This window comes from Phyllobates terribilis, unplaced genomic scaffold (assembly GCF_046119375.1).
Source record: "Phyllobates terribilis strain yellow unplaced genomic scaffold, ASM4611937v1 Scaffold_4__5_contigs__length_816908805, whole genome shotgun sequence".
Lineage (NCBI taxonomy): Eukaryota > Metazoa > Chordata > Amphibia > Anura > Dendrobatidae > Phyllobates > Phyllobates terribilis.
The window spans coordinates 330,664,253-330,678,599 of NW_027362764.1; positions in this window are offsets into that span (position 1 = coordinate 330,664,253).

Here is a 14,347-nt window from a genome sequence, read left to right on the forward strand (position 1 = left end):
CAATGGAAATTTGCATTGATTTTGGGCTTGAGATAGTGCAATTGTGAGATATAGAATCTGTATTACGTGTTCATCAAGAACAATACGTCATGATGCGGTGCAAAGATTTTCATTAAGAATAACATAGTGAAACCAATGGATTTCTTTTTGAACTTACCAATAGTGATTCAATGTTCACAGCCCTTCTTGACATCACTTTCCATTTGTGATGTTCCAATGGTTTAGTGGGTTAATGCCCCTGTCTATTAAACAGGAGTTCATGAGTTCTAGTCCTCAGAGAGCTCTTTTTCATTTACTTACCAATAAGTTTCCTATAGAGCCAATGGAAATTTCCATTGATTTTGGGATTGAGATAGTGCAATTGTGAGATATAGAATCTGTATTACGTGTTCATCAAGAACAATACGTCATGATGCGCTGCAAAGATTGGCATTAAGAATAACATAGTGAAACCAATGGATTTCTTTTTGAACTTACCAATAGTGATTCAATGTTCACTGCCCTTCTTGACATCACTTTGCACTTGTGATGTTCCAATGGCTTAGTGGGTTAATGCCCCTGTCTATTAAACAGGAGTTCATGAGTTCTAGTCCTCAGAGAGCACTTTTTCATTTACTTACCAATAAGTTTCCTATAAAGCCAATGGAAATTTCCATTGATTTTGGGATTGAGATAGTGCAATTGTGAGATAGAATCTGTACTAAGTGTTCATAAAGAACAATATGTCATTACAAGCTGTTTAGATTGGCATTAAGAATAGCATAGTAAAACCAATGAATTTCTTTTTGAACTTACCTAATAGTGATTCATTGGTCACTGCCCTTCTTGACATAAATTTGCACCTGTGATGGTGCTGTGGCTTACTGGGTTAATGCACCTGTCTTGTTAAAAGGATTTCATGAGTTCTAATCCTTGGAGAGTCTTTTTCATTTACTTACTAATAAGCTTCCTATGGAGCAATGGAAATTTGCATTGATTTTGAGATATAGAATCTGTATTACGTGTTCATCAAGAACAATACGTCATGATGCGCTGCAAAGATTGGCATTAAGAATAACATAGTGAAACCAATGGATTTCTTTTTGAACTTACCTAATAGTGATTCATTGGTCATTGCCCTTCTTGACAACCTTTTGCACTTGTGATGTTCCAGTGGCTTACTTGGTTATTGCGCCTGTCTTATAAACAGGAGTTCATGAGTTCTAATTCTCAGAGAGTTTTTTCATTTACTTACTAATAAGCTTCCTATAGAGCCAATGGAAATTTGCATTGATTTTGCGCTTGAGATAGTGCAATTGTGAGATATAGAATCTGTATTACGTGTTCATCAAGAACAATACGTCATGATGCGGTGCAAAGATTTGCATTAAGAATAACATAGTGAAACCAATGGATTTCTTTTTGAACTTACCAATAGTGATTCAATGTTCACTGCCCTTCTTGACATCACTTTGTACTTGTGATGTTCCAATGGTTTAGTGGGTTAATGCCCCTGTCTATTTAACAGGAGTTCATGAGTTCTAGTCCTCAGAGAGCTCTTTTTCATTTACTTACCAATAAGTTTCCTATAGAGCCAATGGAAATTTCCATTGATTTTGGGATTGAGATAGTGCAATTGTGAGATATAGAATCTGTATTACGTGTTCATCAAGAACAATACGTCATGATGCGCTGCAAAGATTGGCATTAAGAATAACATAGTGAAACCAATGGATTTCTTTTTGAACTTACCAATAGTGATTCAATGTTCACTGCCCTTCTTGACATCACTTTGCACTTGTGTTGTTCCAATGGCTTAGTGGGTTAATGCCCCTGTCTATTAAACAGGAGTTCATGAGTTCTAGTCCTCAGAGAGCTCTTTTTCATTTACTTACCAATAAGTTTCCTATAGAGCCAATGGAAATTTCCATTGATTTTGGGATTGAGATAGTGCAATTGTGAGATAGAATCTGTACTAAGTGTTCATAAAGAACAATATGTCATTACAAGCTGTTTAGATTGGCATTAAGAATAGCATAGTAAAACCAATGGATTTCTTTTTGAACTTACCTAATAGTGATTCATTGGTCACTGCCCTTCTTGACATAAATTTGCACCTGTGATGGTGCTGTGGCTTACTGGGTTAATGCACCTGTCTTGTTAAAAGGATTTCATGAGTTCTAATCCTTGGAGAGTCTTTTTCATTTACTTACTAATAAGCTTCCTATGGAGCAATGGAAATTTGCATTGATTTTGAGATATAGAATCTGTATTACGTGTTCATCAAGAACAATACGTCATGATGCGCTGCAAAGATTGGCATTAAGAATAACATAGTGAAACCAATGGATTTCTTTTTGAACTTACCTAATAGTGATTCATTGGTCATTGCCCTTCTTGACAACCTTTTGCACTTGTGATGTTCCAGTGGCTTACTTGGTTATTGCGCCTGTCTTATAAACAGGAGTTCATGAGTTCTAATTCTCAGAGAGTTTTTTCATTTACTTACTAATAAGCTTCCTATAGAGCCAATGGAAATTTGCATTGATTTTGCGCTTGAGATAGTGCAATTGTGAGATATAGAATCTGTATTACGTGTTCATCAAGAACAATACGTCATGATGCGGTGCAAAGATTTGCATTAAGAATAACATAGTGAAACCAATGGATTTCTTTTTGAACTTACCAATAGTGATTCAATGTTCACTGCCCTTCTTGACATCACTTTGTACTTGTGATGTTCCAATGGTTTAGTGGGTTAATGCCCCTGTCTATTTAACAGGAGTTCATGAGTTCTAGTCCTCAGAGAGCTCTTTTTCATTTACTTACCAATAAGTTTCCTATAGAGCCAATGGAAATTTCCATTGATTTTGGGATTGAGATAGTGCAATTGTGAGATATAGAATCTGTATTACGTGTTCATCAAGAACAATACGTCATGATGCGCTGCAAAGATTGGCATTAAGAATAACATAGTGAAACCAATGGATTTCTTTTTGAACTTACCAATAGTGATTCAATGTTCACTGCCCTTCTTGACATCACTTTGCACTTGTGTTGTTCCAATGGCTTAGTGGGTTAATGCCCCTGTCTATTAAACAGGAGTTCATGAGTTCTAGTCCTCAGAGAGCTCTTTTTCATTTACTTACCAATAAGTTTCCTATAGAGCCAATGGAAATTTCCATTGATTTTGGGATTGAGATAGTGCAATTGTGAGATAGAATCTGTACTAAGTGTTCATAAAGAACAATATGTCATTACAAGCTGTTTAGATTGGCATTAAGAATAGCATAGTAAAACCAATGGATTTCTTTTTGAACTTACCTAATAGTGATTCATTGGTCACTGCCCTTCTTGACATAAATTTGCACCTGTGATGTTGCTGTGGCTTACTGGGTTAATGCACCTGTCTTGTAAAAAGGATTTCATGAGTTCTAATCCTTGGAGAGTCTTTTTCATTTACTTACTGATAAGCTTCCTATGGAGCCAATGTAAATTTGCATTGTTTTTGGGATTGAGATAGTGCAATTGTGAGATATAGAATCTGTATTACGTGTTCATCAAGAACAATACGTCATGATGCGCTGCAAAGATTGGCATTAAGAATAGCATAGTGAAACCAATGGATTTCTTTTTGAACTTATCTAATAGTGATTCAATGTTCGCTGCCTTCTTGACATCACTTTGCACTTGTGATGTTCCAATGGCTTAGTGGGTTAATGCCCCTGTCTATTAAACAGGAGTTCATGAGTTCTAGTCCTCAGAGAGCACTTTTTCATTTACTTACCAATAAGTTTCCTATAAAGCCAATGGAAATTTCCATTGATTTTGGGATTGAGATAGTGCAATTGTGAGATAGAATCTGTACTAAGTGTTCATAAAGAACAATATGTCATTACAAGCTGTTTAGATTGGCATTAAGAATAGCATAGTAAAACCAATGAATTTCTTTTTGAACTTACCTAATAGTGATTCATTGGTCACTGCCCTTCTTGACATAAATTTGCACCTGTGATGGTGCTGTGGCTTACTGGGTTAATGCACCTGTCTTGTTAAAAGGATTTCATGAGTTCTAATCCTTGGAGAGTCTTTTTCATTTACTTACTAATAAGCTTCCTATGGAGCAATGGAAATTTGCATTGATTTTGAGATATAGAATCTGTATTACGTGTTCATCAAGAACAATACGTCATGATGCGCTGCAAAGATTGGCATTAAGAATAACATAGTGAAACCAATGGATTTCTTTTTGAACTTACCTAATAGTGATTCATTGGTCATTGCCCTTCTTGACAACCTTTTGCACTTGTGATGTTCCAGTGGCTTACTTGGTTATTGCGCCTGTCTTATAAACAGGAGTTCATGAGTTCTAATTCTCAGAGAGTTTTTTCATTTACTTACTAATAAGCTTCCTATAGAGCCAATGGAAATTTGCATTGATTTTGCGCTTGAGATAGTGCAATTGTGAGATATAGAATCTGTATTACGTGTTCATCAAGAACAATACGTCATGATGCGGTGCAAAGATTTGCATTAAGAATAACATAGTGAAACCAATGGATTTCTTTTTGAACTTACCAATAGTGATTCAATGTTCACTGCCCTTCTTGACATCACTTTGTACTTGTGATGTTCCAATGGTTTAGTGGGTTAATGCCCCTGTCTATTTAACAGGAGTTCATGAGTTCTAGTCCTCAGAGAGCTCTTTTTCATTTACTTACCAATAAGTTTCCTATAGAGCCAATGGAAATTTCCATTGATTTTGGGATTGAGATAGTGCAATTGTGAGATATAGAATCTGTATTACGTGTTCATCAAGAACAATACGTCATGATGCGCTGCAAAGATTGGCATTAAGAATAACATAGTGAAACCAATGGATTTCTTTTTGAACTTACCAATAGTGATTCAATGTTCACTGCCCTTCTTGACATCACTTTGCACTTGTGTTGTTCCAATGGCTTAGTGGGTTAATGCCCCTGTCTATTAAACAGGAGTTCATGAGTTCTAGTCCTCAGAGAGCTCTTTTTCATTTACTTACCAATAAGTTTCCTATAGAGCCAATGGAAATTTCCATTGATTTTGGGATTGAGATAGTGCAATTGTGAGATAGAATCTGTACTAAGTGTTCATAAAGAACAATATGTCATTACAAGCTGTTTAGATTGGCATTAAGAATAGCATAGTAAAACCAATGGATTTCTTTTTGAACTTACCTAATAGTGATTCATTGGTCACTGCCCTTCTTGACATAAATTTGCACCTGTGATGGTGCTGTGGCTTACTGGGTTAATGCACCTGTCTTGTTAAAAGGATTTCATGAGTTCTAATCCTTGGAGAGTCTTTTTCATTTACTTACTAATAAGCTTCCTATGGAGCAATGGAAATTTGCATTGATTTTGAGATATAGAATCTGTATTACGTGTTCATCAAGAACAATACGTCATGATGCGCTGCAAAGATTGGCATTAAGAATAACATAGTGAAACCAATGGATTTCTTTTTGAACTTACCTAATAGTGATTCATTGGTCATTGCCCTTCTTGACAACCTTTTGCACTTGTGATGTTCCAGTGGCTTACTTGGTTATTGCGCCTGTCTTATAAACAGGAGTTCATGAGTTCTAATTCTCAGAGAGTTTTTTCATTTACTTACTAATAAGCTTCCTATAGAGCCAATGGAAATTTGCATTGATTTTGCGCTTGAGATAGTGCAATTGTGAGATATAGAATCTGTATTACGTGTTCATCAAGAACAATACGTCATGATGCGGTGCAAAGATTTGCATTAAGAATAACATAGTGAAACCAATGGATTTCTTTTTGAACTTACCAATAGTGATTCAATGTTCACTGCCCTTCTTGACATCACTTTGTACTTGTGATGTTCCAATGGTTTAGTGGGTTAATGCCCCTGTCTATTTAACAGGAGTTCATGAGTTCTAGTCCTCAGAGAGCTCTTTTTCATTTACTTACCAATAAGTTTCCTATAGAGCCAATGGAAATTTCCATTGATTTTGGGATTGAGATAGTGCAATTGTGAGATATAGAATCTGTATTACGTGTTCATCAAGAACAATACGTCATGATGCGCTGCAAAGATTGGCATTAAGAATAACATAGTGAAACCAATGGATTTCTTTTTGAACTTACCAATAGTGATTCAATGTTCACTGCCCTTCTTGACATCACTTTGCACTTGTGTTGTTCCAATGGCTTAGTGGGTTAATGCCCCTGTCTATTAAACAGGAGTTCATGAGTTCTAGTCCTCAGAGAGCTCTTTTTCATTTACTTACCAATAAGTTTCCTATAGAGCCAATGGAAATTTCCATTGATTTTGGGATTGAGATAGTGCAATTGTGAGATAGAATCTGTACTAAGTGTTCATAAAGAACAATATGTCATTACAAGCTGTTTAGATTGGCATTAAGAATAGCATAGTAAAACCAATGGATTTCTTTTTGAACTTACCTAATAGTGATTCATTGGTCACTGCCCTTCTTGACATAAATTTGCACCTGTGATGTTGCTGTGGCTTACTGGGTTAATGCACCTGTCTTGTAAAAAGGATTTCATGAGTTCTAATCCTTGGAGAGTCTTTTTCATTTACTTACTGATAAGCTTCCTATGGAGCCAATGTAAATTTGCATTGTTTTTGGGATTGAGATAGTGCAATTGTGAGATATAGAATCTGTATTACGTGTTCATCAAGAACAATACGTCATGATGCGCTGCAAAGATTGGCATTAAGAATAGCATAGTGAAACCAATGGATTTCTTTTTGAACTTATCTAATAGTGATTCAATGTTCGCTGCCTTCTTGACATCACTTTGCACTTGTGATGTTCCAATGGCTTAGTGGGTTAATCCCCCTGTATTTTAAACAGGAGTACATGAATTCTAGTCCTCAGAGAGCTCTTTTTCATTTACTTACCAATAAGTTTCCTATAGAGCCAATGGAAATTTGCATTGATTTTTGGATTGAGATATTGCAATTGTGAGATAGAATCTGTACTAAGTGTTCATAAAGAACAATATGTCATTACAAGCTGTTTAGATTGGCATTAAGAATAACATAGTAAAACCAATGGATTTCTATTTGAACTTACCTAATAGTGATTCATTGGTCACTGCCCTTCTTGACATAAGTTTGCACCTGTGATGTTGCTGTGGCTTACTGGGTTAATGCTCCTGTCTTGTAGAAAGGGTCTCATGAGTTCTAATCCTTGGAGAGTCTTTTTCATTTACTTACTAATAAGCTTCCTATGGAGCAATGGAAATTTGCATTGATTTTGAGATATAGAATCTGTATTACGTGTTCATCAAGAACAATACGTCATGATGCGCTGCAAAGATTGGCATTAAGAATAACATAGTGAAACAAATGGATTTCTTTTTGAACTTACCTAATAGTGATTCATTGGTCATTGCCCTTCTTGACAACCTTTTGCACTTGTGATGTTCCAGTGGCTTACTTGGTTATTGCGCCTGTCTTATAAACAGGAGTTCATGAGTTCTAATTCTCAGAGAGTTTTTTCATTTACTTACTAATAAGCTTCCTATAGAGCCAATGGAAATTTGCATTGATTTTGGGCTTGAGATAGTGCAATTGTGAGATATAGAATCTGTATTACGTGTTCATCAAGAACAATACGTCATGATGCGCTGCAAAGATTGGCATTAAGAATAACATAGTGAAACCAATGGATTTCTTTTTGAACTTACCAATAGTGATTCAATTTTCACTGCCCTTCTTGACATCACTTTGCACTTGTGATGTTCCAATGGCTTAGTGGGTTAATGCCCCTGTCTTTTAAACAGGAGTTCATGAGTTCTAGTCCTCAGAGAGCTCTTTTTCATTTACTTACCAATAAGTTTCCTATAGAGCCAATGGAAATTTCCATTGATTTTGGGATTGAGATAGTGCAATTGTGAGATAGAATCTGTACTAAGTGTTCATAAAGAACAATATGTCATTACAAGCTGTTTAGATTGGCATTAAGAATAGCATAGTAAAACCAATGGATTTCTTTTTGAACTTACCTAATAGTGATTCATTGGTCACTGCCCTTCTTGACATAAATTTGCACCTGTGATGTTGCTGTGGCTTACTGGGTTAATGCACCTGTCTTGTAAAAAGGATTTCTTGAGTTCTAATCCTTGGAGAGTCTTTTTCATTTACTTACTGATAAGCTTCCTATGGAACCAATGTAAATTTGCATTGATTTTGGGATTGAGATAGTGCAATCGTGAGATATAGAATCTGTATTACGTGTTCATCAAGAACAATACGTCATGATGCGTTGCAAAGATTGGCATTAAGAATAACATAGTGAAACCAATGGATTTCTTTTTGAACTTATCTAATAGTGATTCAATGTTCGCTGCCCTTCTTGACATCACTTCGCACTTGTGATGTTCCAATGGCTTAGTGGGTTAATGCCCTTGTCTTTTAAACAGGAGTTCATGAATTCTAGTCCTCAGAGAGCTGTTTTTCATTTACTTACCAATAAGTTTCCTATAGAGCCAATGGAAATTTGCATTGATTTTTGGATTGAGATATTGCAATTGTGAGATAGAATCTGTACTAAGTGTTCATAAAGAACAATAGGTTATTACAAGCTGTTAAGATTGGCATTAAGAATAACATAGTAAAACCAATGGATTTCTATTTGAACTTACCTAATAATGATTCATTGGTCACTGCCCTTCTTGACATAAATTTGCACCTGTGATGTTGCTGTGGCTTACTGGGTTAATTCTCCTGTCTTGTAAAAAGTGTTTCATGAGTTCTAATCCTTGGAGAGTCTTTTTCATTTACTTACTAATAAGCTTCCTATGGAGCAATGGAAATTTGCATTGATTTTGAGATATAGAATCTGTATTACGTGTTCATCAAGAGCAATACGTCATGATGCGCTGCAAAGATTGGCATTAAGAATAACATAGTGAAACCAATAGATTTCTTTTTGAACTTACCTAATAGTGATTCATTGGTCATTGCCCTTCTTGACAACCTTTTGTTCTTGTGATGTTCCAGTGGCTTACTTGGTTATTGCGCCTGTCTTATAAACAGGAGTTCATGAGTTCTAATTCTCAGAGAGTTTTTTCATTTACTTACTAATAAGCTTCCTATAGAGCCAATGGAAATTTGCATTGATTTTGGGCTTGAGATAGTGCAATTGTGAGATATAGAATCTGTATTACGTGTTCATCAAGAACAATACGTCATGATGCGCTGCAAAGATTGGCATTAAGAATAACATAGTGAAACCAATGGATTTCTTTTTGAACTTACCAATAGTGATTCAATGTTCACTGCCCTTCTTGACATCACTTTGCACTTTCATGTTCCAATGGCTTAGTGGGTTAATGCCCCTGTCTTTTAAACAGGAGTTCATGAATTCCAGTCCTCAGAGAGCTCTTTTTCATTTACTTACCAATAAGTTTCCTATAGAGCCAATGGAAATTTGCATTGATTTTTGGATTGAGATATTGCAATTGTGAGATAGAATCTGTACTAAGTGTTCATAAAGAACAATATGTCATTACAAGCTGTTTAGATTGGCATTAAGAATAACATAGTAAAACCAATGGATTTCTATTTGAACTTACCTAATAGTGATTCATTGGTCACTGCCCTTCTTGACATAAATTTGAACCTGTGATGTTGCTGTGGCTTACTGGGTTAATTCTCCTGTCTTGTAAAAAGGATTTCTTGAGTTCTAATCCTTGGAGAGTCTTTTTCATTTACATACTAATAAGCTTCCTATGGAGCAATGGAAATTTGCATTGATTTTGAGATATAGAATCTGTATTACGTGTTCATCAAGAACAATACGTCATGATGCGGTGCAAAGATTTGCATTAAGAATAACATATTGAAACCAATGGATTTCTTTTTGAACTTACCAATAGTGATTCAATGTTCACTGCCCTTCTTGACATCACTTTGCACTTGTGATGTTCCAATGGCTTAGTTGGTTAATGCCTCTGTCTATTAAACAGGAGTTCATGAGTTCTAGTACTCAGAGAGCTCTTTTTCATTTACTTACCAATAAGTTTCCTATAGAGCCAATGGAAATTTGCATTGATTTTGGGATTGAGATAGTGCAATTGTGAGATAGAATCTGTACTAAGTGTTCATAAAGAACAATATGTCATTACAAGCTGTTTAGATTGGCATTAAGAATAGCATAGTAAAACCAATGGATTTATTTTTGAACTTACCTAATAGTGATTCATTGGTCACTGCCCTTCTTGACATAAATTTGCACCTGTGATGTTGCTGTGGCTTACTGGGTTAATGCACCTGTCTTGAAAAAAGGATTTCATGAGTTCTAATCCTTGGAGAGTCTTTTTCATTTACTTACTAATAAGCTTCCTATGGAGCCAATGTAAATTTGCATTGATTTTGGGATTGAGATATTGCAATTGTGAGATAGAATCTGTACTAAGTGTTCATAAAGAACAATACGTCATTACAAGCTGTTTAGATTGGCATTAAGAATAACATAGTAAAACCAATGGATTTCTATTTGAACTTACCTAATAGTGATTCATTGGTCACTGCCCTTCTTGACATAAATTTGCACCTGTGATGTTGCTGTGGCTTACTGGGTTAATTCTCCTGTCTTGTAAAAAGGATTTCATGAGTTCTAATCCTTGGAGAGTCTTTTTCATTTACTTACTAATAAGCTTCCTATGGAGCAATGGAAATTTGCATTGATTTTGGCATTGAGATAGTGCAATTGTGAGATATAGAATCTGTATTACGTGTTCATCAAGAACAATACGTCATGATGCGCTGCAAAGATTGGCATTAAGAATAACATAGTGAAACCAATGGATTTCTTTTTGAACTTACCAATAGTGATTCAATGTTCACTGCCCTTCTTGACATCACTTTGCACTTTCATGTTCCAATGGCTTAGTGGGTTAATGCCCCTGTCTTTTAAACAGGAGTTCATGAATTCCAGTCCTCAGAGAGCTCTTTTTCATTTACTTACCAATAAGTTTCCTATAGAGCCAATGGAAATTTGCATTGATTTTTGGATTGAGATATTGCAATTGTGAGATAGAATCTGTACTAAGTGTTCATAAAGAACAATATGTCATTACAAGCTGTTTAGATTGGCATTAAGAATAACATAGTAAAACCAATGGATTTCTATTTGAACTTACCTAATAGTGATTCATTGGTCATTGCCCTTCTTGACATAAATTTGCACCTGTGATGTTGCTGTGGCTTACTGGGTTAATTCTCCTGTCTTGTAAAAAGGATTTCATGAGTTCTAATACTTGGAGAGTCTTTTTCATTTACTTACTAATAAGCTTCCTATGGAGCAATGGAAATTTGCATTGATTTTGAGATATAGAATCTGTATTACGTGTTCATCAAGAACAATACGTCATGATGCGCTGCAAAGATTGGCATTAAGAATAACATAGTGAAACCAATGGATTTCTTTTTGAACTTACCTAATAGTGATTCATTGGTCATTGCCCTTCTTGACAACCTTTTGCACTTGTGATGTTCCAGTGGCTTACTTGGTTATTGCGCCTGTCTTATAAACAGGAGTTCATGAGTTCTAATTCTCAGAGAGTTTTTTAATTTACTTACTAATAAGCTTCCTATAGAGCCAATGGAAATTTGCATTGATTTTGGGCTTGGGATAGTGCAATTGTGAGATATAGAATCTGTATTACGTGTTCATCAAGAACAATACGTCATGATGCGGTGCAAAGATTTGCATTAAGAATAACATAGTGAAACCAATGGATTTCTTTTTGAACTTACCAATAGTGATTCAATGTTCACTGTCCTTCTTGACATCACTTTGCACTTGTGATGTTCCAATGGCTTAGTGTGTTAATACCCCTATCTTTTAAACAGGAGTTCATGAGTTCTAGTCCTCAGAGAACTCTTTTTCATTTACTTACCAATAAGTTTCCTATAGAGCCAATGGAAATTTCCATTGATTTTGGGATTGAGATAGTGCAATTGTGAGATAGAATCTGTACTAAGTGTTCATAAAGAACAATATGTCATTACAAGCTGTTTAGATTGGCATTAAGATTAGCATAGTAAAACCAATGGATTTCTTTTTGAACTTACCTAATAGTGATTCATTGGTCACTGCCCTTCTTGACATAAGTTTACACCTGTGATGTTGCTGTGGCTTACTGGGTTAATGCACCTGTCTTATAAAAAGGATTTCATGAGTTCTAATCCTTGGAGAGTCTTTTTCATTTACTTACTGATAAGCTTCCTATGGAGCCAATGTAAATTTGCATTGCTTTTGGGATTGAGATAGTGCAATTGTGAGATATAGAATCTGTATTACGTGTTCATCAAGAGCAATACGTCATGATGCGCTGCAAAGATTGGCATTAAGAATAACATAGTGAAACCAATGGATTTCTTTTTGAACTTATCTAATAGTGATTCAATGTTCGCTGCCTTCTTGACATCACTTTGCACTTGTGATGTTCCAATGGCTTAATGGGTTAATCCCCCTGTCTTTTAAACAGGAGTTCATGAATTCTAGTCCTCAGAGAGCTCTTTTTCATTTACTTACCAATAAGTTTCCTATAGAGCCAATGGAAATTTGCATTGATTTTTGGATTGAGATATTGCAATTGTGAGATAGAATCTGTACTAAGTGTTCATAAAGAACAATATGTCATTACAAGCTGTTTAGTTTGGCATTAAGAATAACATAGTAAAACCAATGGATTTCTATTTGAACTTACCTAATAGTGATTCATTGGTCACTGCCCTTCTTGACATAAATTTGCACCTGTGATGTTGCTGTGGCTTACTGGGTTAATGCTCCTGTCTTGTAAAAAGGATCTCATGAGTTCTAATCCTTGGAGAGTCTTTTTCATTTACTTACTAATAAGCTTCCTATGGAGCAATGGAAATTTGCATTGATTTTGAGATATAGAATCTGTATTACGTGTTCATCAAGAACAATACGTAATGATGCGCTGCAAAGATTGGCATTAAGAATAACATAGTGAAACCAATGGATTTCTTTTTGAACTTACCTAATAGTGATTCATTGGTCATTGCCCTTCTTGACAACCTTTTGCACTTGTGATGTTCCAGTGGCTTACTTGGTTATTGCGCCTGTCTTATAAACAGGAGTTCATGAGTTCTAATTCTCAGAGAGTTTTTCATTTACTTACTAATAAGCTTCCTATAGAGCCAATGGAAATTTGCATTGATTTTGGGCTTGGGATAGTGCAATTGTGAGATATAGAATCTGTATTACGTGTTCATCAAGAACAATACGTCATGATGCGGTGCAAAGATTTGCATTAAGAATAACATAGTGAAACCAATGGATTTCTTTTTGAACTTACCAATAGTGATTCAATGTTCACTGTCCTTCTTGACATCACTTTGCACTTATGATGTTCCAATGGCTTAGTGTGTTAATGCCCCTATCTTTTAAACAGGAGTTCATGAGTTCTAGTCCTCAGAGAACTCTTTTTCATTTACTTACCAACAAGTTTCTTATAGAGCCAATGGAAATTTCCATTGATTTTGGGATTGAGATAGTGCAATTGTGAGATAGAATCTGTACTAAGTGTTCATAAAGAACAATATGTCATTACAAGCTGTTTAGATTGGCATTAAGATTAGCATAGTAAAACCAATGGATTTCTTTTTGAACTTACCTAATAGTGATTCATTGGTCACTGCCCTTCTTGACATAAGTTTACACCTGTGATGTTGCTGTGGCTTACTGGGTTAATGCACCTGTCTTATAAAAAGGATTTCATGAGTTCTAATCCTTGGAGAGTCTTTTTCATTTACTTACTGATAAGCTTCCTATGGAGCCAATGTAAATTTGCATTGCTTTTGGGATTGAGATAGTGCAATTGTGAGATATAGAATCTGTATTACGTGTTCATCAAGAGCAATACGTCATGATGCGCTGCAAAGATTGGCATTAAGAATAACATAGTGAAACCAATGGATTTCTTTTTGAACTTATCTAATAGTGATTCAATGTTCGCTGCCTTCTTGACATCACTTTGCACTTGTGATGTTCCAATGGCTTAATGGGTTAATCCCCCTGTCTTTTAAACAGGAGTTCATGAGTTCTAGTCCTCAGAGAGCTGTTTTTCATTTACTTACCAATAAGTTTCCTATAGAGCCAATGGAAATTTCCATTGATTTTGGGATTGAGATAGTGCAATTGTGAGATATAGAATCTGTATTACGTGTTCATCAAGAACAATACGTCATGATGCGCTGCAAAGATTGGCATTAAGAATAACATAGTGAAACCAATGGATTTCTTTTTGAACTTATCTAATAGTGATTCAATGTTCGCTGCCTTCTTGACATCACT